Genomic DNA, 25366 nt, shown 5'->3' on the forward strand with positions numbered 1-25366 from the left:
AGCGTCTAAAGCCACTATTGCCCGCTGGCTTATAGAATCTATCTTTTCAGCTTATTTGCTTGCCGGCTGGCCTCCGCCTGATGCCTTTAAGGCGCATTCCACTGGAGGAATTTACTCTTCTTGGGCTGAAACTGGAGCACTCTCTCTTCAAGAGATTTGTAGTGCAGCAACATGGGCTTCTAAGTTCTCTTTTGCCCGACATTACAGGCTGGATGTGGCTGCCAGGAGGGACGCGAGTGCTGGTGCGTGGTGTGTAGGGTTACGATATGGCTCCAGAAAAAGGAGGACGGATTGAGCCAGCCGGGTTTTACTTCCATTGCTTTCCATTGAAAGCAGTGGAAGTAAAACCCGGCTGGCTCAATTACTTCCATTGAAAGCAATGGAAGTAAAACCTGGCTGGCTCAATCCGTCCTCCTTTTTCTGGAGCCATATGGTAACCCTAGTGGTGTGGCTTGTTCCCACCCTATCTAGGGATTGCTTTGATACATCCCATCTGTAATGGCTGCATCTGCTTGATGACAAGGAAGGGAAAATTAGGTTCTTACCATGATAATTTTCTTTTCTTTAGTCATAGCAGATGCAGCCATGATCCCTCCCTGTCTGATGCTATCTGCTGTAAATCTATTTCTGTTCTGTTCGTGTTTCCTGGAGATTCCGTCCTTGGGAGTAAGTCGGAAAACAGTCTTCAGGATTCTTGTTCAATTAAAGGAGGATGACTTAATTCCCTCCAGTTTCATGTTTTGGAGGATGAGTTTATTCCCTCCAGTTATGTCTCAGTGGAGGATGAGTTTATGCCCTTCGAGAGGATGTTTCATTCCCTCCATTCTGAGTTAATGCCCTTTGTTGTAGGGCCATCGTTCGCTGTGAGGAAAGCTCATGTTATTCCCATTGCGGTTTGCCATACTGCTTTGGAAGCTTCAAATACTGATGAGAGACAGTGGAGCAAGCTGGTATGAGGCACTGAAAAAAGTGTGATCTCTATCTCCCTCTGCTGGTTGATGGACACAACCCATCTGTAATGGCTGCATCTGCTATGACTAAAGGAAAGAAAATTATCACGGTAAGAACCTAATTTTCCCATTGTATATACACAAAAGATGCTCATGACAATGATTACTCGTGGAGGAATTTTGTGAAAAAAAAAAGTTGTCTGTGCACAATATTTGATAATTGTGCAAAATTTGGCAACTCTTTTCTCACAATTAGTCTGTGCAGTAGCACAAGACTATATAATATACTTGGACCACCCAAGTCCCCCCTCCCCCCCCCCCCCAAGCCATAACCTGCTGGCAGTTTGAACATGTTTTTTTTTTCTTTTTAAACAATAGAACATCACAAAACTCAGATGCCATCTCAGAGGAATTTTGTTTAAAGTCCATCAGCTTCATGTAAACTGCGATAATAATGTACACAAAAAATCAAATTAAGACTAGAGTATCAAAATTTTTTTTCAACATAGCCCTGGTTGAGAACTTTCTGAAAAGATAAGTTATAATTCACAGAGCCCAGAGTGGTTGAAAAAGTGGACCACAAATAGGCACTGGAAAAGAGATTAATGCCTGAAATCTTAGAGGAGGAAACTACACACTACTCTTCAGATAAGACTTTTTTTTTTTTTTTTTTGGGTGTAGGGTTTGCTGTGGGAGCAGTGCTAATGTTTGACGTGCTTTGCTGTCTGCTGAGCATTGGAGAGGAATACTTAATGCCCTGTTTAGCATGCATTTGCATGCTACTTGCACTGAGAGCTGGTCAGCTCATTGTTACATATGTACGCCGCCTTTGATCATAGGGTGAAGGCAAACGCAGGCGCTAATCTAGCACTTTTGGCCTTTAGCGCTCGGGTTTACATTTGACCATCAGCCCATTAAGCTAACTTTCAGGTTAGGCCCTGAACAGTATGATGTCATGCTGACATCTCCCACACTTTTATTTTTACGCATGCATGGGAAAAGATGGAAGCAAACCTGTGGTACCTATCGATATGGCATTCACACCTACCAGTGCTTTATACACAGCTGTGGCCGGCTTGCCATTCTTTTTTTGCCTCTCATATTTCCAGTAGTATATATTCTGCTAGTTCCAACAGGTTCCTTGTCCTGCACAGTTTTGTCTCCATAGTTATGGCGATGAGCAAGTCCCATTATGAGTACAAACCTCGTGTCTTAGGTAGGACAGCCATTACTGGGCAGGGAAACCCAATGCACCTGGCATAGAGAGAATGAACAAGTGTATAAGGGATACAGGAATTTCTGAGGAGGTTAAGGCCTAAAGGTACCAGAATGCCATGAGTGATTGTACGATAATATGGGAAACATTAATATACTACAGCTGACTCTGGTATGCAATACAGTAGAAAAAGCCAAATTTGCAGGCCAAATTAACCTGGTTTCAGAGGTAGATGCTGGAAAAAATTATATGTAACCTAACTTAAAATATTGATGGTATTTTGTAGGACGTGCACTGCAAGGAGATGTACACATGTTTCATTTTACAGAACAAGAAAATCGTGACCATGCATAGCAAAATGTGTTCAACGTTAAAATAATGATAGGGTGAATAAAAATATTAGAAACATGATCAGCAATAGGTGAATACTGCAATTTTAAGTTCCCATAAGTGATGGTATGATTCACTGCTCTGGTCGTTGTCTTAAGGTGATCAGTACAGGCATGGAGTCCTGTAAAGTTCAGCAGTTTAGGTAGAGTCTCTTCTCCCATGCCAAGTGGTAATGGATGCACAGCATATGCGATAAAGTCTGGAATGTCAATAGTCATTGGTAATCAGAGGAGTGGAATAGATTGTCCCTTACAAATATAATGGAGAAACACTAATTTCAGTATAGTTGTAGAATACAAAATTGTATGATATATTAACAACTATGCATACTTTGAAACATTATTCAATATTGAAAAAATCTTTAAAACCAGGAACAGTTGGGAAATGCTATAGTACTGACTCTTCAAACACATGTTGCATCCACAAAATATTCTTCACAACCACCACACACTCACATTATACAACTCAGAATACACCATACAACCCAGAAATAAACACACTTCTACTATCTTATAATCTTTATTGATCACATCACTAAATGCAAGTGTGGTGAATTAAATGTTCCAATATTGTTCATGAATACCATAACCTTAAGTAGTTCAGTTGCTGCTAAACAAGTTATAAATCCAATGTTCCAAGGTCTTATCATGATATTTCCACACTTCCAGTATGTATGTGTAGTGTAGTCCAAGACAGACTGTGAAGTTTAAACTCTTGAAACTGCGATGCACAATCGCCAAATGACAGGAGCCAGTTTCACACCAACTCAATACCCGAACCCGACACAGTCTGTGTTTCGCTTCTTCATTTGTCATCAGTGGTCAGACCTCCAAAATATAACAACCACTTTCCTTGTCATCAGCAGCAGATGAATCCATTACGAATGGGTTGTGTCCACCTACCAGCAGGGGAAGATAGAGAACACTTAACCATAGTGCTTCCTGGACAGCTAGCTCCATCTGCCTCTCAGTATTCTCTGTCTCCCAGCAGGGTTGGACGCAGCTTATTCAGCTCCTTCAAGAATCTGCCTGGGGTGGCTCCTGTGCGTTTGCCAGTTGTAGCAGGGGTGTTGTGGCTATTGCAGCTTCACTTTAAAGGCACATAAGTTAGCCCTTTCCCTGCCTTACCCTTACCCCTATGTGGATGCAGGCATATAGGTTTGCCCTGTTTCTGCCTTTCCCACTCTCTTCTATGTGGATGCAGGCACATTGGTTCGTCCTTTCCCTGCCTTTCTCACTCTTCTGGACCTCCGGAGTGCCTCTGTAGCTGTTGCCTCTAACGTTCCTCACAGCGTTAAAAAAAAAAAAAAAAAACAACATGACGCGCTTGTTAGCGCTGCGATTCTGAGGCTACCTTCTGTCTGTGCAACGTGACCGGAGCTCTGGGACTCTGTTGAGGTAAGAGTGTCTTGTAGCTCCTTCGGGGAGGGCCCACGATTGGGACGTTTTTGGCGCGAATCTGCCATTTTGAAATTTTCTGCCGTTTTTGGCGATGGCTGCGGAGGTTGTTAAGCGCTGTTCATGTTGTGGCAAGCACAGATCAGCAGCGGGGCTCTGTAAATCATGCTCTACAGACGTCAGGGCCGGCACGAGCCTAGCGAGCGATGTATCTTCCCGCTCGGTGGAGCTGGCAGCGGGCGCCATCTTGGATGCGCCGCATGGTCCAACCCCCGCAGGAGCGGAGGGATCTGAGGCCAGAGGGGAGTCTCGGATGGAGGCTACCAGAGGAGCTGCTTGCCCCGGATTGTAACCGGGAGACCAGGGCGAGCCTTTCTCCCCTGAGTTTGTGTTGCTTTTACTACTACTACTACTACTACTACTACTACTATTTACATAAAGTGTTCATGTTAAAGAGGGCTCTGCCGCAGGTGTCTGACTCTGCGTTGCTACCTGGTTCCCCTCCAGTGGAGGCCGGTTTTTTCCCCAGAGGAGCCAGAGGAAGGAGTCGGATTGCCACTGGATCCAGATGATCCCGCCGCGGTTAGGATTTTCCACTGCGAGGAGCTGCCAGCGCTTATTTCTGACGCCTTGCAGGCCCTCTCTATTGAAGATCCTGCGCTTGGTGAGGCCTCCTCTGGTAATCAGAGGATGGCAAGTACTAAGAAGTCTGCTCGAGCCTTTCCTTTGCATGACTTATTTTGGCTCAATGGGCTGACCCCGAGGGGCCTTTGAAAGTTACCAGGGCAATGAGGCACTTATACCCTCTTAGTGAGGAGCACTTGGCATGCTTGGCCGTGCCTAAAGTAGATGCCCTAGTCACGGCTGTGACGAAGAAGACTACCCTCCCAGTAGAGGGAGGGGTCGCCCTGAAGGACATGCAGGGCCGATGGCTGTAATCAACAATGAAACGGTCCTTTGAAATTTCAGGCCTAGCCTTACGGGCTTCAGTGTGAAGTTATGCTGCTCGAGCCTGCCTCGCTTGGTTGCAACAGGCAGTGGAACAGCCCGGGGATGGAGCGGAACCCCTTGTGGAGGTGGCACCGCGGATGGAGTCGGCCTTATTTTTGGCTAACGCCCTTTATGATCTGGTCAGAGCCTCGGCTAAACAGATGTCTGTGGCGGTGGCTGCTCGCCGCCTTCTATGGCTACGGCATTGGGCGGCTGACATGGCCTCTAAGCAAAGGTTGGTGAAGTTGCCCTTCCAGGGCCTTCACCTATTTGGTGAGGAGTTGGAGAAAATTGTCAAGGGCCTGGGGGATGCTAAACCCCAGCGGTTACCCGAGGCTAGGCCGCTGCCTTCTTCCAAGGGTCAGGCGGTTCCCTCCTCTTCCAGACCTCGCTTCCGTGAAGCTAGAAGGTACCGCCCGGGGCGTTCTGCTGGGTTTACTTCTCGTGCCCGTTTTCAGCAGAGGAACTCCTTTTGCTCGGACAAACGCTCCGCAGCGGCCGGTTCAAGGCCTGGAGTTCAATGATGGTGCGCCGGCCCACTCCTCGATTCCTGCAGTTAGAGGACGTCTTTCCCTCTTTCTCGAGGAGTGGGTGAAGATTACCTCAGATCAGTGGGTTTTGGACTTGATCAGAGACGGCTACAGATTAGAATTCACTGCCCCGGTGAGAGATGTGTTTTTGGAGTCCCGATGCGGCACTGCCGTCAAACGGGCAGCGGTAGAGGAGACCTTGCAAGGCTTGTTGCACCTGGGAGTGGTGATCCCCGTGCCTCCCGCCGAATGCGGCTGCGGTCGTTACTCCATTTATTTTGTGGTGCCGCGAAAAGGCGGGTCTTTTCGGCCCATTCTCGACTTGAAGAAAGTCAACGAGTCACTTAAAGTACGACATTTCCACATGGAAGCCCTGCGATCAGTCATTGTGCGGTTCAGCCAGGAGAGTTTCTCACGTCTCTGGACCTGAAAGAAGCTTACTTGCACATCTCTATTTGACCCCCTGCACCAACAGTTTCTCCGGTTTGCGGTGTTGGGCAAACACTTTCAGTTTCGGGCCTTGCCTTTTGGCCTCGCCACAGCTCCCTGAACCTTTTCCAAGGTAATGGTGGTAGTAGCTGCCTTTCTCATGCGAGAGGGTATCCGGGTTCACCCATACCTTGACGACTGGCTCATCAGAGCGGACTCTGCAGAAGAGAGTTGTCATGTAACAGCCAGAGTGGTCTCAGAACTGCAATCTCTGGGCTGGGTTGTCAATATACCCAAAAGTCACCTGACCCCCTCTCAATCTCTAGAGTATTTGGGGGTTCGGTTTGACATGGCCTCGGGGTTTTTTTTTTTTTTTTTTTTACTTGAGCAAAGGAGGTGCAAGCTTCAGACCCAGGTCCGTCTTCTCCTGAGGATGCTTCGCCCGCGAACTTGGGACATTGTCTAGCTCTTGGGGTCGATGACGGCCAACCTAGAAGTTGTGCCTTGGGCGAGAGCGCACATGAGACCGCTGTAGTGTCCCTGCTACAACGTTGGTCTCCCATTTCCCAGGATTATCAGTGCAGACTCAGTGGTGGCTCTCAGACAGCAAGCTGCGGCGAGGAATGCCGTTAGCACTCCCCGACTGGTACCTGGTGGTAACCGATGCCAGCCTGAAGGGCTAGGGAGCTCATTGCCAGGAGAGGCATGCCCAGGGTCTGTGGACACTCGAAGAATCGAAGTGGTCCATCAATCGCTTGGAGTTAAAAGCAATTTTCCAGGTGTTGCTGGCCTTTCAATCGACCTTGGAGGGATTGGCTGTCAGAGTACTGTCGGACAATATGACGGCAGTGGCCTACATAAATCGTCAAGGCGGAACGCAGTGCAGAGCACTGGCTGCACAGGCCGCTTAGATTTGCCACTGGGCCGAGCTGCATTTACAGTTCCTGTCAGCAGCTCATATCGCAGGTCAGAGCAACGTGCAAGCCGATTATCTAAGCAGACACCACATCGACCCAGCGGAGTGGGAGTTGTCAGACAAAGCGTTTCTTCAACTCTGTGCCAAATGGGGAATGCCCGCAGCGGATCTGATGGCGTCAAGCACAAATGCCAAAGTCCCGTGCTTTTACAGCAGACTGAGAGATCCTCTCTCGGCGGGGTTGGATGCCTTGGCTCAACCCTGGCCTCTGGGCCTCCTATATGTGTTCCCGCCTTAGCCCTTGATAGGGCGAGTACTCCTGCGAATTCGGCTGCACCAAGGAGTGGTGATTCTCATTGCCCCGGATTGTCCCAGGCGGCACTGGTATGCAGACCTCCGGTGGATGCTGGTGGAGGCTCCTCTTCCTTTGCCTCTGGTACCGAACCTGTTGACGCAGGGTCCGGTAACCATCGAGGATCCCTGCCGCTTTGGTCTTATGGCATGGCTGTTGAGAGGGCGCAATTGAGAGACAAGGGCTCTTCTAACAAGGTCATCTCCACTCTCTTGCAGTCCCACAAGCGGTCCACTTCCGTTGCGTATGCCCGGATTTGGCGCCAGTTTGAGGCTTGGTGTGTTCCAAAGGCGATCACACCCATGGGGGCTTCTGTCTCGCCGATTCTTGACTTTTTGCAGGATGGTGTACAAAAAGGTTTGGCCTATAATTCCCTGCGGGTACAAGTGGCAGGATTGGCATGCTTTTGAGGGAAGGTCGTTGGCCTCTCCTTAGCTGTGCATCCAGACATTGCATGGTTTCTTAGAGGGGTGCTTTGGCTCCGTCCTCCCGTGCGGGCAGGGCCGTGCCGATGCGGTAAGCGAGGTAAGCGCCGCAGGGGGGCGCCCACCTCTGAAGGGCGCCGCCGCGGTGCTTACCCTCGCCCCGGCGCCCCAGCCCAATCGTGGACTTCAGACTTCCCTGCTGCCCTCACAAGCGTAGCGCTTTTGTGAGGCAGCTCGGGCTCTCCCTCCTTCCTTACTTGGTTTCCGCTCTGGCTCCCCGATCGGCAGCCCCCCCCCCCCCGCGTGTTTTAACCTTTACTCTCCGACGTGGCAGCGATGTCAATCAATGAAGAACGTACAACAGACTCGTTTCCAGCTTCTCTCTTCACACAGTGTCCCGCCTTCAGCGTCAGCGATGATGCATTTCCTGTTCCCGCGAGGGCGGGACACTGTGAAGAGAGAAGCTGGAAGCGAGTCTGTTGTACGTTCTTCATTGATTGACATCGCTGCCACGTCGGAGAGTAAAGGTTAAAACACGCGGGGGGGGGGGGCTGCCGATCGGGGAGCTAGAGCGGGAACCAAGGAAGGAAGGAGGGAGAGCCAGAGCTGCCTCGCAAAAACGCTGCAGCCTGCCACATGTAGGGGGGAGGGCAGGGGAGAGGAGAATTGTTGGCCATGTATGGATGCAGGGCAGGGAGAGAGAAGAAATCACTGGACAGGAGGGGAGAGGGCAGAGCAGGGGAGAGAATTGCTGACATGGATGGATGGAGGGGAGGGCAGGGAAGAGAGGAGAATTGCTGGGCATAGATCGAGGGGACAGGGGAGAGAGGAAATTATCTGGAGATAGATGGAGGAGAGGGCAGGGGAGAACGGAGAGTTCCTGGACATGGATGGATGGATGGAGGGGAGGGCAAGGGAGAGAGGAGAATTCTGGACATGGATGATGGGAGATGGGAAGATGGGATCCGGAGATGGGAAGGCGGTAGAACAAGAGGACATGAAATGAGATTGAAGGGGGGCAGACTCAAAAAAGATGTCAGGAAGTATTTTTTCACGGAGAGGGTGGTGGATGCTTGGAATGCCCTCCCGTGGGAGGTGGTGGAGATGAAAACGGTAACGGAATTCAAACATGCGTGGGATATGCATAAAGGAATCCTGTGCAGCAGGAATGGATCCTCAGAAGCTTAGCTGAAATTGGGTGGCGGAGCAGGTGGGGGGAAGAGGGGTTGGTGGTTGGGAGGCTAGGATAGGGGAGGGCAGACATATACGGTCTGTACCAGAGCCGGTGATGGGAGACGGGACTGGTGGTTGGGAGGTGGGAAATACTGCTGGGCAGACTTATACGGTCTGTGCCCTGAAAAACACAGGTACAAATTCAAGATAAACTCATATCTTGGGCAGACTAGATGGACCATGCAGGTCTTTTTCTGCCGTCATCTACTATGTTACTATGGATGGATGAATGGGGACAGGGGAGAGAGGAAATTTTCTGGAGATGGATGGAGGAGAGGGCAGGGGAGAACGGAGAGTTCCTGGACATGGATGGATGGAGGAGAGGGCAAGGGAGAGAGGAGAATTCTGGACATGGATGGATGAATGGGGACAGGGGAGAGAGGAAATTTGCAGGATATGGGTGGATGGATGGAGGAGAGGGAAGGGGAGAATGGAGAGTTGTTGGACATGGATGGATGGAGGGGAGGGACGTCAGGAAGGAGATGCACATGGATGGAGGGGAGGGAAGAGAGGAGAAATACTGGACATGGATGGAGTGGAGGGCAGGGAAGAGAGGAGAAATGTTGGACAAGGATGGGGGGAAGGAAAGATAAAGGAAGGAGATGCACACGGATGGAGTGGAAGGGAGAGAGGAGAGAGGAGAAATGCTGGACGTGGATGGAGGGGAGAGAAGACAAAGGTTGTAGATGCACATGGATGGAGGGGAGTGAGGAGAAATGCTTTATATGGATGGAGGGGAAATTGCTGAATTTAAAGGCTGGATTGGAACACTTTGAGGGCAGATGTTGAAACTGGAGAAAGGATAGGGTGGTAGACAGGACGCATAAGGACACAGAAAGATGGTGGACATGATGAGAGAAAAAAATATCAAATGGAAAGAAGACACTGGGACCAAAGCTAATAGAAAAACTAAATGCTCTGACAGCAAAGGTAGAAAACATTTTTTATTCAAAATGTATTAATTGGAATATGTCAGCTTTTGGAAATGTACATCTGTGATATTTTGCATGTAAGTTTCAATGTTTCTAGTATTGCTGCATGCTGAGTCTGACTTCTTGTATTTTGCCTTCATATCTGTTAAGCCATGTGTTTTTCATGTGTGATCAAGATGCAGTATTCTGCTAGCATGAAATATTTGCAGCCCTTTTTGTTTTATTTTGGTTTCACTAGGTTGTGTACTGGTGTTTTAGAGCCCGGTGTAATTATAGTGCTGCCTTTCCACACATAAAGGTTGTAGCTCGTCCTGTCCTTGGAATTAGTGCTGTTATGGTTTGGTAAGGCTATGAGTGTGTTTTGCACAAGTTTGTATATAGTGTTTTGCAGTGGAGAGATTGTGTGTTGGCCTTACTAAGTTGGCACCAAAACACCAGAAAGGGTGTACAGCGTAAATCATGACACACTACCTCTTGAAGGATCTACATATGGTCGTTAATAAAAGGAGCTCATTGTGAACACTAGCCACCCTAAAAGGGTGTTTTTTGGCTCTACACGTATCATGATATTATGGATCCCTTGTTTCATATTGTTGACGGTCTGCATGTTCCGTATGGTGGTATATTGGTGTATTAGGGTCTTCCCAGTGTAATATTTATGGTACAGTAAGGTTCTGAGTGTGTTTTTGCACAAAGTTGTGCATAGTGTTTTGCAGTTGATCGATTGTGTTTAGTATATGCTTTGAGCAACCACTTTATTCTTTGACATATGATACATATCTAATATCAAAATTTAATAAAAGGTATTAACTGTGACTTTTATTTTTACTTATTTTTTTTCTGTGTGTTGTCAAACACTTATGGAGGTAAGCTCCGCCCCTGGCTCACCCCTAACCCCGCCCCCTTTAGCCTCCCCAAACAGTTGGGCCACCGACCGCCTATGGCAGGCATGGATGGGAGGGCAGAGAGGCATGGATGGGAGGGCAGCAGCAGGGCCCAGGGAGAGGACAAATTGCTGGAAGTGGAGGGGAGAGAGGAGGATTGCTAGCTATGGATGCAGCAGGGAAGGGCAGAGAGGGACAAGGATGGACATGGGGGCCCAGGGAGAGGACAATTTGCTGGAAATGGAGGGGAGGGGAGAGAGGAGGATTGCTGGCTATGGATGGAGGAGGGAAGGGCAGAGAGGGACAAGGATGGACATGGGGGCCCAGGGAGAGGACAAATTGCCGGAAATGGAGGGGAGGGGAGAGAGGAGGATTGCTAGCTATGGATGGAGGAGGGAAGGGCAGAGAGGGACAAGAATGGACATGGATGGGAGGGCAGGACCCAGGGAGAGAGAAGAAATTGCTGGAAATGGATATAGAGCAAGAAATGAAGAAGAAAGGAGGAAAGTAAAGAAATAAATTAGCCCTGGAAATGGAGTTAAGAGGACAGATAGCAGCAGACTCAGATACTGGGCCAGCATGATCGGAAAAAGAAAGTCACCAGACAACAGAAAAAAATCATTTTATTTTCATTTTAGCGTTTGGAATATACATCTGCTATCTTATTTTGCAATGTATAGCAATTTGTTTCTAAGAATATTGCTGACAATTCCTGTCAGTGTGGCAAGTGGTGAGCGATCATTTTCACCGGGGGGGGGGGGGCGCGCCAACTGATAGTCTGCAGGGGGGCGCCAACTGATAGTCTGCAGGGGGGCGCCAGAGACCCTAGGCACGGCCCTGCGTGCGGGTACCTTGTCCGGCATGGAACCTGGGGCTAGTATTGAAGGCTCTTCAGTGTTCGCCTTTCAAGCCTCTGAGGTGAGTTTCGGAGAAGGATGTGACTCTAAAGACAGTCTTTTTGGTGGCCATTACATCGGCGAGACGGATGTTTGAGCTCCAGGCGCTGTCCTGTCGAGACCCATTTCTGCAATTCTCAGAGTCCGGAGTAACGGTACGTACTGTGCCTTCCTTCCTGCCTAAGTTGGTTTCAGCATTTCACCTAAACCAGCCTATTTATCTGTCCTTCTTTACTAGGGAGGAGTTTCCGGAATCTTTTGGGCAGTTGCACCTTCTGGATGTGCGCAGGGCGCTGTTGCAGTATCTGCAGATGTCTAATGCTTTCAGGACCTCTGATCACCTTTTTGTATTGTTGTCAGGTCCTTGCAGAGAGTCTCCAGCGTCTAAAGCCACTATAGCCTGTTGGCTTAAGGAAGCCATTTTTTTTCTGCATATCTGCTATCTGGCCGGCCTCCACTTGACGCGTTTAAGGCACCTTCCACAAGAGCGATTTCCTCCTCTTGGGCTGAGACGGGAGCACTCTTTCTTCAAGGGATATGTAGTGCAGCTGCTTGGGCTTCTAAGCTCTCTTTTGCCCGTCATTACAGGCTGGAGGTGGCTGCCACGAGGGACGCGCTTTTTGGAGCACAAGTGCTTGCGCGTGGTGTGGCTTGTTCCCACCCTATCTAGGGATTGCTTTGATACATCCCATTCATAATGGATTCATCTGCTTGATGACAAGGAAGGGAAAATTAGGTTCTTACTTTGGTAATTTTCTTTCCTTTAGACATTAGTTGAATCCATGATCCCTCCCTGATTGATTCTGTTTTGTGTTCAGTTTTTCCTGCAGACATGTTCCCTCATTGGGAGAAGCTGGAAAACAAGTCTTCAGGATTTCTGTTCTACTACAGGAGGTTGAGTTCGTCCCTCTTTTGTGTTGTTGCTCCTGTTCTGGGGCGTTCGTTCGCTGTGAGGAAAGTTCATGTTATGCTACTTTGCGGGTTTATCACTGCTTTGAAAGCTTCAAATACTGAGAGGCAGATGGAGCTAGCCGTCCAGGAGGCACTGTGGTTTTCAGTGTTCTCTATCTCCCCTTGCTGGTAGGTGGACACAACCCATTCATAATGAATTCATAAAGGAAAGAAAATTACCAAGGTAAGAACCTAATTTTCCCATAACATACACCCCACACTGTATATCAAAACACTCATACATTTCTATAATATACATAAAAAACATACCTTATCATACTGTGATAACTCACGGGCGGGAGCAGACTCTCACACAACCCAGATGCATCACGGTGTGCCTGCAAAAAATGCTCACACATGCGCATGGGGCTGCTTGAAGTTCAACTAGCTAAGAGACTGCACTGGACACTCCCCCTAAACAGTTAACCAATCTATTTCTTTGTTCAGCCAGTGCGGTGCTACCATCATCCATGAAAAAATTAAATGCTGTTCTTTTCTAGAAAGTTGTAAGGAAACATTTCCTCCCCTAAACCCTCTCAACTGACACAAAACCACAAATTTCAGTTGGTCTACAGTATGTCCCATTCTCCGAGAACAAACAGGCTGCTTGTTCTCACATGTGGGTCGACGTCCTCGTTGGCCCGGGAACGCAGCGTTTTGCAAAAGCAAAAATGAACAAAGTTTTGCCAGAGTCTTCTGGTGCGCATCTCCTCAGTTTTCTTTTTTCCCGCAGCGAAGTGTGGCAGGGTTTTCCCTGTGCTTCTTGTTTGGCCTGGGGAAGAGTCTTCTCTTTTTTCGCTTTTTTTTTTGTGTTTACGCGCTAGTTAGTTGTCTTCTTTGTTGTTTAAAAAAATGTATTAGGATTTCCTTTATAATTTCTCCTAGTTCTTCTTTACAAGTTAGTTTTCTTTCTTTTTCCACACGGCCGTATTTAGGCTGCACGGTCGGGTTTCACCTTTTTGTGCCCCTTTTATTTGGCACAATCGATTCCTTTAATTTTGCCGAGCTCATTTTTCCTTCCATGTCATCGAGGACACCCAGTGGCTTCAAACGTTGTACTTGGTGCAACCGGACCATCTCAGGTACCGATACCCATTCCTGGTGTATGCAGTGCCTTGGGACCGACCGCAGCCCAGCTGCTTGCAATCTGTGTCTTCATATGAAGAAACGGACCCAAGTAGCTTGAGAAGCCCAATGAGTGAAACTTTTTGGGGCTCGTTCCTTCATTCCGGGATGTCGGCACCAAGGGGACCGCTCCCCCTTTATTCAGGAGGTGCCATTTCGTTGGTCTCCTAGCAGCCCGTTACCTGCTACTCAAACTCAGCAGATTCTGCCACCGGTTATTCCACTGACCCCGCAGCCTTCTCCGATGGTGGCTCTTGATGAGCGCATCTGGGCCCTGCTTCCAGAGCTCCTGGAAGTACTGCTGCGCCAGTCTGCTTCGGTGTCGGGGGTGCTTGCGCCTTCTGTACCGTCTGCTGCAGCGGCATCTGGCCCTTCACCTGCAGTGAGGTCCCCATCTTCAGCAGCCACCGGTGTCGACTCCCATTTGACGTCGGTGGAGGAAGTTTTGCCGCAGTCCAGGCGGGCGTCGACTTCTCTACATCACCATCAAGGATGTCTATCCTCTGCGTCGAGGCAGGCTCAGTCTCGGAGTGCTCTGAGAGAGGTCTTATCCGATACTGAGGAGGAGTGTTAGTGGGAGTCAGAGGAAGATCCCAGATACTTTTCTTCTGATGAGTCGTATGGGATTCCCTCTGAACCTTCCCCTCCACCAGAAAGACTGTCTCCCCCGAAAAGTCTGTCCTTTACTTCCTTTGTCCGGGAAATGGCAACGGCTATTTCTTTCCCTATGGAGGTTGGGGATGAGTCCAGGGCTGAGATACTTGAGGTCCTGGACTATCCTTCCCCACATAGGGAGGCTGTGATGGCTCCTCTGCATAAAGTACTGAAGGAAATCCTTATGCGGAACTGGTCGTTCCCTCTTTCTGGCCTCGTGATCCCGAAGAAAGCTGATTCCCAGTACCGGATCCACGGTGAATCTGGGTTGATAAGGTCTCAGTTACCCCACAATTCCATGGTGGTGGACTCTGTCCTCAAAAGAGCCAAGAATACTAGAGACTATGCCTCGGCACCCCCAGGCAGAGAAGCTAGGACCTTGGACTCTTTTGGGAGGAAGACGTATCACGCCGCTATGTTCGCTGCCTGAATCCAGTCTTACCAGCTCTTCACGAGCGTCCACTTGCAGAACTCAGTGAGGCAACTGCCTAGCTTGGTTGATGCCCTCCCTCCAGAGCAGGCTGAGCCTTTTTGCCAGGTGGTCAGACAGCAGAAGGCGTGTTGTAAGTTTCTGGCCAGGAGCTCTTACGACTCTTTTGATGTGACATCCTGAATCGCTGCTCAGGTTATAGTGATGTTCAGACTTTATTGGCTGCATGTCTGACCTGGATCATTCGGTCCAGCAGCAGATGGTGGATGTACCTTGCCGGGGGGACAACCTTTTTGGTGAGAAAATAGAGGATCTCGTTGACCAGATCAAGAAGCATAATAATGCTATGGATTCTCTCTCCCGCTGGGTGTCTTCTGCTACAACCTCCTCAAGTAGGAAGTATTTTGGGGGAAAGAGGAGTGCTCCCTATTCCTATGCTAGGCGTAGTTACACACCGGCTTCCTGACAGCCTACCCAGGCTCAGCCCCAACGCTCTCTTTCTCATCAACAGCATGCGCCTAAGGCCCCTGCTACTCCACAGCAAAAGCAAGAGACGAGCATTTGACTGGCTGCAGTTCAGCATAGCTGCTGTAAAAGTGTCTGTACCGGACGGCTTGCCGGTTGGAGAGAGGTTAATGTTTTTTCACCAAAGGTGGCCTCTCATAACCTCCGACCGGTGGGTTCTTCAAATAGTCCAGTTAGGATACACCCTCAATCTGGAATCCAAACCTTCACATTGCCCACTGGGAGTTCATTCTTGCAGCTCCCAGCACAATTAGGTGCTTGCAGAGGAACTCTCCACCCTTCTAAAAGCCCAAGCGGTTGAACCCATTCCACCATGGGAAGAAGGGTTGGGATTCTATTCCAGGTACTTCCTTGTGCAGAAAACCCCGGGGGGGGGGGGGGGGGGGGATGCATCCCATCCTAGACCTAAGGGCCCTGAACATATTCCTAGTCTGAGAAAAGTTCAGGATGGTTTCCTTGGGCACCTTTCTTCCCATGGTTCAGGAGAACGATTGGCTGTGCTCTCTTGGCTTAGGTTGCTTACACACACATCTCCATACTTCCAGCTCACAGGAAGTATTTTCAATTTTGGCTGGGAGCAGCACTTTCAGTACCATGTACTGCCCTTTGGTCTGACGTCTGCGCCCAGATTGTTTATAATGTGTCTAGCAGTAGTCGCTAAGCAGACTGGGAGTGCATGTGTTTTCTTATCTCGACGATTGGCTGGTGAAGAGCACCTCGGAGAAGGGTGCTCTGGAGTCTATGCGAATGACTATTCAGGTGCTAGAAATACCAGGCTTCGTAATAAATTACTCCAACTCCCATCTCACTCCTGTCCAAGAAATTGGAATTCATTGAAGCGCTGCTGGACACGAAGACAGCTCGGGCTTATCTCCCCGGGACAAGGGCAGACAACTGGCTGTCCCTGGTGTCCACTGTTGGAGCATCCCAGCAGGTCACAGCTCGGCAGATGTTGAGATTTCTGGGGCACATGGCCTCCATGCAACTCCCATGGCACGTCTACATATGAGATCTGCTCAATGGACCCTAGCTTCCCAGTGGTATCAAGCTGCGGGGTATCTAGGCAATGTCATCCAACTGTCCAACGTCTTTCGAAATTCTCTTCACTGGTGGACGATCCGATCCAATTTGACCATGGGGTGACCATTCCAAATTCCTCAGCCACAAAAAGTGCTGACGATGGATGCAGGAGCTCATGTAGATGGGCTTCACACTCAGGGAGCCTGGTCTTTTCGGGAAACAGGTCTTCAGATCAACCTCCTGGAACTACAAGCAATCTGGAACGCTCTAAAGGCTTTCAGAGAGCGACTGTCCAACCAAATTATCTTGATTCAAACAGACAATCAGGTTGCGATGTACCACACCAACAAGCAGGGGGGCACTGATTCTCACCCGCTGGTGTCAGGAAGCCGCCCAGATGTGGCTTTGGGCACGCCGTCATGGCATGTTTCTTCAGGCCACTTATCTAGCACGCGTAAACCGTCTGGCTGACAGGCTGAGCAGGGTCATGCAACCTCATGAGTGGTCACTGAACATGGACATAGCCCGCAAGAGCTTCCGAGCTTGGGGCATCCCCTCGGTGGATATTTTTGCCACTCAGATCACTTACAAGGTCCCTTAGTTCTGTTCCAGGCTTCAGGATGCCTTTCTCCTACATTGGGGAACAGGTCTTCTGTATGTGTATCCTCCCATACCTCTAGTAGGGAAGACTTTGCTGGAACTCAAGCAAGACCGCGGAACCATGATCCTGATTGTACCCTTCTGGCCGTGTCAGATTTGGTTTCCTCTTCTTCTGGAGTTGTCCTCCAAAAAAACGTGGAGATTGGAGTGTTTTCCAGCCCTCATCACTCAACGAGGGGTCACTTCTACATCCCAATGTCCAGTCTCTGGCTTTCATGGCCTGGATGTTGAGAGCTTAGAATTCGCCTCCTTGGGTCTTTCAGAGGGTGTTTCCCGAGTCTTGCTTGCTTCTAGAAAAGCTTCCACAAAGAGGTGTTACTCTTTCATATGGAGGAGGTTTGCCATCTGGTGTGACAGTAAGACCCTAGATCCTCTTTCTTGTCCTACACAGACCCTGCTTGAATATCTTCTACACTTGTCAGAGTCTGGTCTCAAGACCAACTCCGTAAGGGTTCACCTCAGTGCAATTAGTGCTTATCATAGGCGTGTAGAGGGTAAGCCTATCTCTAGACAGCCTTTAATTGTTCGCTTCATGAGAGGTTTGCTTTTGTCAAAGCCCCCTGTCAAACCTCCACCAGTGTCATGGGATCTCAACTTCGTTCTCACCCAGCTTATGAAAGCTCCTTTTGAGCCACTGAATTCCTGCCATCTGAAGTACTTGACCTGGAAGGTCGTTTTCTTGGTGGCTGTTACTTCAGCTCATAGAGTCAGTGAGTTTCAGACCTTAGTAGTTGATGCACCTTATACTAAGTTTCATCACAACAGAGTAGTCCTCCGCATGCACCCTAAGTTCCTGCCGAAGGTAGTGTCAAGAGTTTCATCTGAACCAGTCAGTTGTCTTGCCAACATTTTTCCCCCGACCTCATGCCCACCCTGGCGAAAGCAGTTTGCACACCTTTGACTGCAAGAGAGCATTGGCCTTTTACGTGGAGTGGACTAAGCCCTTCAGACAGTCTGCTCAGTTGTTTTTCTTTCGATCCCATCAGGAGGGGAGTCACCATCGGAAAACGCACAATCTCCAATTGGCTAGCAGATTGCATTTTCTTCACTCTGGAGGGCCATGTCATGGCTCATAATGTTAGAACCATGGCTGCCGTGGTGGCTCACTTAAAGGCAGCCTCCATTGAAGAGATTTACAAAGCTGCAATGTGGTCTTCAGTTCACACATTCACATCACACTACTGCCTTGAGCAGGATACCCGACGCGGCAGTCAGTTCTTCAGATCTGTTTGTGGTTTAGAATGCACCTCCACCCCCCCCCAAGCCCATTTTTGTTTTGTTCCAGGCTGCACTCTCAGCTAGCTGTATATAGTTTCAGGTTAATCTTATGTTCTCAGAGGACAAGCAGGCTGCTTGTTCTCATGATTGGATGACGTCCACCGCAGCCCCAGGATCGGAAGATCTTCTTAGCAACAGAAGTTTACTAGCTCTCGCGTGTCCCGTGCGAATGTCTTCCCGCCCATAGCGCGAGCGTGCTCCTCAGTCTCTCTTTTTCCACGGTTCAGAACGCCTGTGTATGGTTCGTTCTGTGCCCCAGAGAGGCCTTCGCTGCGTTCTTCGCCGCGTTTTTTCGCCTTTTCGGCTTGTTTCTTTTATCCTCGTGTGTTCCTTTTAAAAAAAAGAAAAAAAAAGAAAAAGTTGTTTGTTTCCGTTACTTCGTAGAAGTTTCCCCGTTAGTTTCCTTTCCTTGTGTGAGCGGCCTTTTTCGCCACCCGTACGGGTTTGTTTTCCCTCTTTTGGTGCCTTTTTTTCCAGCATCATCGCGTTTGACCTCGCCGGCGGGATTTTTCCGCCCATGTCCTCGAAGCCTGCCAGCGGCTTCAAGAAGTGCACGAGGTGCAACCGGACGATCTCCTCACTTATAGACACGTTTCGTGTCTTTAGTGTTTAGGGGCTGGTCATCGCCCTAACGCCTGCACTTTGTGCCTCCAGCTCAAGAAGAGGACCCAGGCGGCGAGATTGGAGCAGTGGAACATTCTGTTCGGAGACTCGTCTGGTCCTTCGACGTCGATGAAGCCAGTGGTACCGAGGTCATCATCGGTATCGATGTCGGCATCGGAGGGTGCATCGACATCCAGAGTGCAGATGATGGCTGGTAGCAGTGAGCCATCGAGTGGGTCTCCACCTGCCTCGAGGGCTCCTGCTGTACAGGCCCCCCGGGACTGACCACCTTCGGACCCGTCCCCGAGGAGACGTTTGGATTCTACGTCTTCCTCTTCGGTACCGGGAGGTGGAGCTGGCGTGCTTCGAGCGAAGGCGAAGAAGCATCGCCATCAGTCACTTTCCCAACATGGTACCGAGAGCTCCGGGACACTGAGGGATTCGATACCCGCGAAGTGTCGACACTGGGAGGACCGCTCGCCCTCCATACTGGAGGTGTCGATGTGCTCTGCTCCGGACAACCTGGTACCGCCTCCACGCGCCAGACAGGTTCTGCCTTCGTCGCCAGTTCCGGCCCCACTGCCTTGCTCTACGGCCACTCTAGACGAGCGCCTCGAGGCCATTCTTCCAGGGATCCTGGAAAGGCTGCTGCGTTCATCTGTTCCGATACCTTCTGTGCCTGCGGCAGTTGGCTCTCCGCCCGTGGTGAGGACAGTGACGCCGGTATCGCTTGCGGCATCGGCCTCTGTTGCCACCCAGGTTGACTCCCCGTCGACGTCGCTGGAGGGAGCTTCGTCGCCGGCGGCGCGGGAGTCGTCTTCTCGGCACCGCCATTGAGGACCTAGTTCCTTGCGTCGAGACGGGCTCGGCTTTGGACTGAAGTTCGTGAACTGGTGTCTGATACCGAGGGTGAGGCCTCGTGGGAGGCAGAGGAAGACCCCAGATATTTCTCTGACGAGGAGTCTTGTGGTCTTTCTTCTGATCCCACTCCTTCGCTAGAGAGAAATCTTTCTCCCCCGGCGAGTCTGTCTTTCTCGTCATTTGTCCGGGAAATGTCTACGGCCATTCCCTTCCTACTACTACTACTACTACTTAACATTTCTAGAGCGCTACTAGGGTTACGCAGCGCTGCACAAATTAACAAATAAGGACAGTCCCTGCTCAGAAGAGCTTACAATCTAAAGGACGAAATGTCAAGTTGGAGTAGTTTAGATTACATGAGAGGAGGTGTAGTTATTAGGTGCCGAAGGCGACATTGAAGAGGTGGGATTTGAGCAATGATTTGCAGATGGGTAGGGAGGGGGCCCGGCGTATGGGCTCAGGGAGTTTGTTCAAAGCATGGGGTGAAGCGAGGTAGAAAGGGCGAAGCCTAGAGTTGGCGGTGGTGGAGAAGGGTACTGAAAGAAGGGATTTGTCAAGAGAGCGGAGGTTACGGGTGGGGACATAAGGGGAGATGAGAGTAGAGAGATAAGGAGGGGCTGCAGATCGAGTGCATTTGTAGGTGAGTAGGAGAAGCTTGAACTGTATGCGGTATCTGATCGGAAGCCAGTGAAGTGACTTGAGGAGAGGGTTGATATGAGTATATCGGTTGAGGCGGAAGATAAGACGTGCGGCCGAGTTCTGGATGGACTGAAGTAGGGATAGATGGCTAAGTGGGAAGGCCGGTGAGGAGTAGGTTGCAGTAGTCAAGGCGAGAGGTAATGAGAGAGTGGATGAGAGTTCGAGTGGTGTGCTCAGAGAGTAGGGGGCGCATTTTGCTAATGTTATAGAGGAAGAAGCGACAGGTCTTGGCTATCTGCTGGATATGCGCAGAGAAGGAGAGGGAGGAGTCAAAGATGACACCAAGGTTGCGGGCAGATGAGACAGGGACGATGAGGGTGTTATCAATTGAGATAGAGAGTGAAGGGAGAGGAGAAGTGGGTTTGGGTGGGAACACAATAAGTTCCGTCTTGGCCATGTTTAGTTTCAGGTGACGGTTGGACATCCAGGCAGCAATGTCGGATAAGCAGGCCAGTACTTTGGCCTGGGTTTCCGCAGTGATTTCTGGTGTGGAGAGATAAAGCTGGGTGTCGTCAGCATAAAGATGATAGTGGAAACCATGAGAAGAGATTAGGGAGCCTAAGGAAGAGGTGTAGATTGAAAAAAGAAGGGGCCCAAGGACAGAACCCTGGGGAACTCCAACAGAGAGCGGGATAGGGGAGGAGGATGAGCCATGAGAGTGTACTCTGAAGGTACGATGGGAGAGATAAGAGGAGAACCAGGAGAGGACAGAGCCCTGGAACTCAAAGGAGGACAGTGTGTCAAGAAGTAGGTTGTGATTGACAGTGTCAAAAGCGGCGGATAGGTCGAGGAGGATGAGGATTGAATAGTGACCTTTGGATTTGGCGAGGAACAGGTCATTGCAGACTTTGGATAGTGCTGTTTCTGTTGAGTGTAGGGGGCGAAAGCCGGATTGAAGTGGATCGAGGATGGCATGAGAGGAGAGGAAATCAATGCAGCGGCTGTGAATGGCGCATTCAAGTATCTTGGAGAGGAAGGGTAGGAGGGAAAAGGGGCGGTAATTGGAGGGACAGGTAGGGTCAAGTGATGGTTTTTTGAGGAGTGGTGTGACCACGGCATACTTGAAGGTGTCCGGGACAGTTGCAGTGGAGAGAGAGAGGTTGAGGATATGACAGATGGTGGGGGTGATAGTAGGAGTGATGGTGTTAAGTAAGTTGGTGGGGATGGTGTCTGAGGAACAGGTGGTGGATTTCGAGGAGGAGAGGAGATGGGCTGTTTCCTCTTCGGTGATAGCAGGAAAAGAGGAGAAGGAGGCCTGGGTAGGTTGGTTGAGAGAGTGGGTTATAGGATGAAGAGGAGGAGAAGGTTTAGTGGTGAATTCAAGGTTGATCTTCTGGACCTTGTCACGGAAGTAGTCGGCCAGAGATTGCGGAGAGAGTGAGGGGGGAGTGGGAGCGGAGGGCACTTTGAGGAGGGAGTTGAGGGTGGCGAAGAGACGACGAGGGTTAGAGCTGAGGGAATTAGTCAATTGGGTGTAATAGTCCTGTTTAGCGAGGAATAGGGAGGATTGGAAGGAGGATAGCATGAATTTGAAGTGAATGAAGTTATGGGCGCGAGATTTCCTCCAGCGGCGTTCAGCCGAACGGGCGCAGGAGCGAAGGTATCAGGTGCAAGGGGTCAGCCAGGGCTGGGGATTAGTACGCCTTGTGGGACGGGAGATGGACGGTGCAAGGGTGTCAAGAGCAGAGGAGAGAGTGGCATTGTAAGTGGAGACAGCTTTGTCAACAGATTTGGAGGACAAGATGGAAGGGAGGAGGTCAGAGATACAAGAGGATAAGGGGGGGGGGGGGTCAACAGCCTGGAGATTTCTGGACGTAGTAGTTAGTATGGGGCGAGATTGAGGGGGAGGGTGCTGAAGTGTGAATGTGATTAGGTGATGGTCAGAGAGAGGAAGAGTTGAAACGCAGAAATTGGAGGGAGAGCAAGTGGAAGAGAGGACGAGATCAAGACAGTGGCCAGATTTATGAGTAGGGGTGGTGGGGCTCAGTTGGAGGTTGAAGGAGGAGGTAAGAGTGAGGAACTGAGAAACATATGAGTCGGATGGGTTATCAGTGTGAATGTTGAAGTCACCAAGAATGAGGGATGGGGATGAGGGCTCGAGAAAAATGGTGAGCCAGGTATCGAAGTCGGTAAGGAAGGAATGGAGGGATTTATCGAGGGGGGGGGGGGCGGTAAATGACTGCAACTCTGAGTGGCAGTGGGTGGAATAGACGGATGAAGTGAACTTCAAAGGATGAGAAGCAGTGAGACTGAGGTAGGGGGAGAGGTTGAAAACTGCAGGAGGGCGAAAGTAGTAGCCCGACGCCGCCACCGCGGCCAGCTGGGCGGGGCGAATGGGAGAAAAGATAACCTCCGTGGCATAGGGCTGCGATTGAGGCAGAATTGTCCGGGGTGAGCCAGGTTTCAGTTAGGGCAAGCAGTTGAAGGGAATGGGAGATGAAGAGATCGTGGGTAAAGGGAAGTTTGTTGCAGATCGAGTGGGCGTTCCACAGGGCGCACGAGAAGGGGAGGGAGGAGGGGGGGAGGAGGGGGATAGAGATGAGATTGGAGCTATCGCAGGAACGTTTGCATAGATGAGGTGAAGGCGAGGACAGGAGTGGGGGACCTGGGTTGGGATTGATGTCTCCCGCGGATAGCAGGAGAAGGAGCAAGACAGTGCGGAGAAGGGTGGGAGAGGAAGGTCGACGAAGGCGACGAAGACAGGATGCGCTTAAGAAGAAAGGGGAAGGGTTCATGGCAGGAAGGAGGTGTTGAAGGTTGAGAGCTAGGAAGGAGGAGGAGGAAGACAGTAGGGATGGTGAGGTGGTGGGGGACAGGGGTAGGTAGGGTATTGCAGTAGCGAGGAGGGCGGGAGAGGACTGGGGTGGGTAGTGAGATCGTGTGGTAGATGGCGGTTGGAGGGGGAAAAGATTGGGGAGGGACAGGGCAAGGAATAGGATGTGGATGGGGGCCATGGGTAGTGACTGAGGTGTTCACAGGGCAGGTCGGTGGGCTGGGAGACAGGCAGGTGGTGAGGGTGATCAGTCGGGGAGGGGAGTGATGAGCTGGTAGGGAGATGGGCTGGGAGGTGGTAGTCTGTCAGGTGAGTGGCTAGTAGGCGCAGGTGGATTGGGTAACAGGCGGGCAGGAGCAAGTGAGTGCGGTGGAGAGCACGGCAGTAGTGCTGGAACAAACTGGAATGGTTTGAGGCAGGAGCTGGCGGACTACACAAGCTGAAGCAGACAGACTGGAACAGGCTAGAACAATCTAGAATAAGCTGATGCAGACGGACTGGAACAGGCTAGAACAATCTAGAATAAGCTGATGCAGACGGGCTGGAACAGGCTGGATCAGGCAGTCTGGAGCAGGCTGGATCAGGCAGTTTGGAGCAGGCTGAATCAGGCAGTCTGGAGCAAGCTGGCTGGAGCAGGAGGTCTGGAGTAAGCAGGGAGGCTGGATCAGGCGGACTGGAACAAGGTGGAGCAGGATGACTGGAGCAAGCAGGGAGAAGCTGGAACAAGCAGGTTGGAACAAGCTGTAACAGGTAGGAGCAGATGGACTGGAGCATGCAGGGAGAGCAGGATCAGGATCAGGCGGACTGGAACAAGCTGAAAAGCTGGATCAGGCGGACTGGAGCAAGCAGGAAGAGGCTGGATCAGCGGACTGGAACAAGTTGGCTGGATCAGGCGAACTGGAGCAGCAGGGAGAGCTGGATCGGGCGGACTGGAACAAGCTGGATCAGGTGGACTGGGACAAGCTGGATCAGGCGGACTGGAACAGGCAGGAAGAAGCTGGGTCAGGTGGACTGGAGCAAGCAGGAAGAAGCTGGGTCAGGCGGACTGGAGCAAGCAGGGAGAAGCTGGATCAGGTGGACTGGAGCAAGCAGGAAGAAGCTGGATCAGGTGGAGTGGAGCAAGCAAGGAGAAGCTGGATCATGCAGACTGGAACAATCAGGGAGAAGCCGGATCAGGTGGACTGGGGCAAGCAGAGAGCGCAGGATCGTGTGGACTGGAACAAGCTGGATGAAGTGCACTGGAACAGGCAGGAAGAAGCCGGATCAGACGGACTGGAGCAAGCAGGAAGAAGCCGGAACATGCGGACTGGGGCAGGCAGGAAGAAGCTGGATCAGGCGGACTGGAACAAGCTGGAAGAGGCTGGATCAGGCGGACTGGAGCAGGCTGGAGGAAACTGGATCATGCGGGAGGAAGCTGGATCAGGTGGACCTGGAGCAAGCTGGAAGAAGCCGGATCAGGCGGACTGGAGGAAGCAGGAAGAAGCTGAATCAGGTGGACTGGAACAACAGGGAGAAACTGGATTGGGTGGCTGGAAGAGATGGACTGGACAGGCTGGGTTGGCAGACTGGAACAGGCCAGTGCCAGTGGAACTCTGCCTCCCCTCGGCCTCTGTCCCTGTCACCCGGTCACATAGGTCGCCGGATGGGCAGGCCGGAATAAGCTGAGGCTGCTGGACTCTGCCTCCTCTCGGCCTCCTCGCAGCTCCTGTCCCGCTCCTGTCGGTCACACCCCGACACCACCGTAGGATGGATCCCAGTCCCGTGGTCCGCAGTCCGTGTCCAGGCCGTTCCGGCAGGGAGCACGGCTGCAGCGCACAGGACCTTGGGGCACGACCAGCGCGGGCCGCCGGATGGGCGAGAGGCCTTAGCCACGCGGTAGCAGGCCACCAGGATCGGCCCCGGGCTGCCCGCTCGCTCACCTGCGCCGGAACAGCAAGCATGGGAGAGGGTAAGCGAGAAGGGTCGGTGGGGAGCCTTGCCCGCGCGTCCGTTGTTACAGCACGTCGTGGCTGCACGGCACAGGGCTCCCGCCGCAAACCCCGAGGCTGGGGAGAATCCGCGGTCGACCTTCAGGCTCCAGCAGTCTCACCGTGATCTCCGCTCTGTTTCCTTCCAAGTAGGAGTGAGCCGCTGGTGGAAGCTAGGGTCCCAGGCGGGCAGCAACTCTGCCTCACTGCAGGGAGGGCTCGCGACCGGCACCAGCTTCTGCCAACGACTACCTCGGACCAGGGCTACCGGAGTTGGATC

At 51.0% G+C, this 25366-nt stretch overlaps 1 protein-coding gene across 1 annotated transcript in view; it reads left to right on the forward strand.

The window, feature by feature from the left end:
- Positions 1 to 25366, forward strand: part of NBEA (neurobeachin) — a 1994973-nt gene that overhangs the window by 59903 nt on the left and 1909704 nt on the right.

This window comes from Microcaecilia unicolor, chromosome 4, assembly GCF_901765095.1.
Source record: "Microcaecilia unicolor chromosome 4, aMicUni1.1, whole genome shotgun sequence".
In the NCBI taxonomy this organism is placed as follows: domain Eukaryota; kingdom Metazoa; phylum Chordata; class Amphibia; order Gymnophiona; family Siphonopidae; genus Microcaecilia; species Microcaecilia unicolor.